Genomic DNA, 4,586 nt, shown 5'->3' on the forward strand with positions numbered 1-4,586 from the left:
TTTAACTCATTTTACATGGAAAAAAAATAGCACAGAAGAATTCTGTGTATGAGTCATCACAGTTTTGTTTGGCACAGTAGGACCAGGGCAGACAATCAACACAGTTAAACACAAAAAGAAACTCACCACTTCAGATGGAATATTTCTTTTTTCACTCCACCTCCTTCTTGCTTTTTCTCTTTTGGAAAGACTTGAATTGTCCTTTCCAAACTTCTTTTGGAAATTCTTATTACCTAATATAAGCTTTGTGCCTATTCAGATTGATTACTTCCTTTTCATAATTACAAATGACACAGCAGTAGCTTTGAAGAAATGTCACAGTGAGCCTGATCCTCAATGTATATTCACTTGTCAGGATCCATTCACACTAGGAAAAGAAGAACCACTTTTCATCATAAAGGTCTTCAGAAATTATTTTATTCCAAGATGGTTATTATCTTACAAGCTAAATCCATGATAACGCAATTTTAGAAAATATATACTTGCACATACACATTTGTTTGCTTGTGTTTTTCTCAGAAGGCTGTAAAGACAGGATTTGTTTTCTTTTCTCCTGATTTAGTAATTTCTGATAAATGAACAATTGTCTAGCAGCATCAAATCTACATACTGCAAAAAAGAACATGTCAGACATGTGGAAGAACTGTAGTCTCCACAACGTCTGGGTTTCTGTGCTCCTGCTAACGTTTATATTGAAGAAAAGTCCCTTCTGAATCTCTGCAGATTTTTCCTGGAAGGCGTAAAACTATAACCACTTCAATGGCAGTCTTGTCTTGTTACTATATATCTTTGGTACTTTTGTTTCACCAGAATTAGATTATAGATTAATGAAAGAGATCTAATAATTCATGTCACTTCAAAAGAAAGCGTGAGCCCTTTCCATAACTGTGTAAGCAAACAGAACAGCTATTAGATTTTTATCAGTAGCTCCAACATAGCTATCTCAGAACCTGCTTAATGAGAGAGAAAGTATCCAAGAAGTAAAGAGTGTCCACTACACTATATGAACAGGGTTGTGGCATTTTCAATTTTCACCCATGGAAGAAACAAAGAAAAGAAAAAAAAGTCTACTCCTGAAGCAAGATGTTTTTTCTTGGATGGTTCTAGTTTGTGTTTCGGTTGAGAACAAAATGAAAAAAGGTTGTCAGGCAGTAACTGGAAAATTCAGATACTAGTATCATATATGAGAGACAGTTCCCTTTTCTGGACTTTAAGTTGGTGCACAGACTCACACACCATATGCGTCTCCATAACTCAGGATTCTACAGGAAAGAATGGATCTGAATGTTCCTCTGGTGTCCTTCATGCTGATGTTTATTTCTTATTTATTTGAATAGACAAAATGTCTTCCTCTTGACTTAGAACAGGAGTAAAGCAATAAAACTGGTACTGAATACATACTGACTTGCTGTATTGCACATAAGCATAATAACGGAAATGCTTCTAGCACTTGACTTTATTTGCTTCTGTCATCTTTATTTATCTGAGACCAGTTAACTGATTAATGATTATGAACTCCTGAAGATTCAGGTTCAAATTTGGAAGAGAGAGTTACTTAATGTGTCAGTTGTGAAGCAGTGTTGCATTTCAGACAAAAAGAAAAAATGTTTTAAAAAACAGCATTTGTATTTAAGCTGAAATGGTTGTGATACAATTAGAGTAATTTTTAAAGTGTATTAGTTTTACAAACTTCAATATAACCCCCAGTTATCAGAGGCAGAATCAAAGAATGATCCTGAGCCATTGAACTGACAAATTGGTGCAACCAGTTTCTTCATTTTGGATCAAAAGTTAAAACAACCATTCTTTGATCTCATCACAGCAGATGGATGCAATTATGTGCATATAAAAGTGCAGAGACTTTGGGTCAAAGACATACAGAATTACAAAGGTGAAAGCAATTTTCTAGTAGTTCTGTCTAGTACTGTTAAACTAGAGCTTACCATGGAATAATTATACAGCTGCAGTTTCTCTTGAAAATAGGAGACACTTGTGACATGTTCTTAACAGAATGTAACTACTAAGAGTTTACGCAAGCAGTCACTGCAGTGCTACAAATCCTTGCACATTTTATGTCTGCTGAAATACCTTCTGTGACTACAGACTTCCCAGTACGCACCAGACCCCTGTTCAGACACTTTCACACATAGTGTGTGATGCATGCTGTGATGCACAGATCCCAGGTTGCTGGGAAGGAAGATGAGAAAACATTTTGGTCTGGTGCACAGCTGACTTTGGATGCCATGTAGCTGTGCTAGTGCAGCACTGTACCTGACACAACAAGGGACACATTTCACAGCCATACTCTGTGGCAGGCAGAATACTGCCTTTCTCTATTATTTTCTAAAGGAGACAGAAATGTTTTATGCCATTAAAAATGAGAATGTTTCCCAAGTTACTTGTACACATTAAATTGCATTCAGTATTTCAAATACAGATGTTTAAAATTAACTTTTCCAAGTTCACATTCTATGACACAAATATATGGGCCGACTTTTACATGGGCCTTGGTTTTAAAAGTTTAAAGAAAGCAACTAGCTGAAACACCTAATATTACCAACAGTAAAGGAAACCACAATGCCTTTTAAATATATCATCACTCAGAATTTCTCTTTATTTGAGATCACAGAATCATAAAGTCATAGAATACCTCAAGTTGGAAGGGACCCATAAGGATCATCGAGTCCAATTCTTGGCTCCACATAGGACCACCCAAAAAATCAGACCATATGTCTCAGAGCTTTATCCAGATGCTTCATGAACTCGATCAAGCTTGGTGCCACAACCACTGCCCTGGACAGCCTGTTCCATGCCCACCAGCCTCTAGTGAAGAACCTTTCCCTAACACCCAACCTGATCCTCCCCTGAAGCAGCTTCATGCTGTTCCTTCCTACCATATCACATCACCAGAAAGCAGAACTCTGCACTGTCCCACTGCTCTCTGTGAGGGGCTGCAGGCTACTGTGAGGCCTCACCTCAGCCTTCTCTGCCCCAGACTGAACACACTTAGGGACCTCAGCTGCTCCTCATGTGTCTTCCTCTCTAGACTCTTCACCATCTTCATAGCACTCTCCTCTGGACACTTTCTAATAGTTTTATGTCCTTTTTGTACACTACACAAGCTCAGGTTACACCACTGTAGCGTAGAGTGGGACAGTCAGTTACTTTCCTTGACCTGCTAACAATGCCATGCCTCATGAACCCCAGGATAAAAAAGTGGAGGGGCTACTACTGCATAAAATGGCAAAGGTAGAAGAATTAGATGAGAAATCTCCGGGAAAGAAGACTATTTCCATAATGTCACAAGATACAAAGGGCTTCTGTCCCACTGTCCATCACTCCAGTTAGCAGGATGAACCACAGGGCCCAATGGAGCAGCTGTATCCAATTGGACAGCAGGATGTCTCTCCTGCTAGGGGCATTTATCTGTCTGGCCAGCTTCTCAGAAGCAGTCTTCTTAAAGGCTGCTCAAAAGCACCTTCCAGATGTGGATTCCTTCTGGTAGCAGCCACAGGTATGCCATACAAGCCTGTCACTCTGGAAGCCACATCCATCCTCCAGTTGCTGCAACAAGCAGCAGGACCCAGTGCCCTAGGAATTTAACATCATCATTGTGTTCATTTTGGACTCCATCAGAGACACATTCACACAATCTGCTGCTTTTAGACGCACTATTCACCAAATGCCATGTTTCCATTAAGGTGGAGAGAACTTTCCTGATGCGGTCACTCTCTCATGGCATCTGAATTTCCCTGAATCAACACTTTTGACAGAATTACATAACAGCAAACACAGCGTGTTAGCTCCTATCCAAAAAGACACTGCGAGCATAGTCTGAGCACCAGGACACTTCTTTACACTGAACTGTGCTCTAACCCAGTATGTGAATTAAAAATAAAAGCAGTACATTTGCTTCTTGGAACAGAGATTCAAGCTACCCAGATAAAACCATAGATTCTTGTACAGGGGTTATTAAGTAAACAAGGTACAGGACCTAATAGTCTGTATTTTTTAAATGCAGTAAAACTGAGCTTTTCATGCAAGCAGTTCTTCAAAATAAATAAAAAATTCTGGGCTAGAATTGCGTTGGAAAATAACACAGTTCTGTTCCAAGCCAGATACTCTGATTGCAATCTTAAGATGCTTGTCTGAACTGAAGCCAAAACTTAAAATGAACCTACAGCTGATCTTACATATACGACAAAGAATATGTATAAGCTGCTTTGTAGTGCCAGGAACTAATGGCAAAATACTCTAGTGGGTTGGCTCTTCTCTGATTTAGCTACATAGGCTGGACAAGCGCCAAGCAGCCCAGTCCAAGTGCATGCTTGTTTTGAGGTTTTATTGGCTTGTACTTTTCTATTCACAAATCAAATTGAAAATAAGCAGTTCAGCTGGTAACATATTAACCCACTACTCAATGGAAAAGATCTTTAAGAGCAATGTCTTCATGTTTTAGAAAACAATATAAAATAGTTTGTAACTCACCACCAGCTACCTCAGAGGGAGGTGGTAATGACAAAGGATAAATGAAAAAAGGAAGTATTGGCTGTGCACATTACTGTAGTATATAATGTAAAAATAAA

Source organism: Meleagris gallopavo, chromosome Z, assembly GCF_000146605.3.
Source record: "Meleagris gallopavo isolate NT-WF06-2002-E0010 breed Aviagen turkey brand Nicholas breeding stock chromosome Z, Turkey_5.1, whole genome shotgun sequence".
Taxonomy (NCBI): domain Eukaryota; kingdom Metazoa; phylum Chordata; class Aves; order Galliformes; family Phasianidae; genus Meleagris; species Meleagris gallopavo.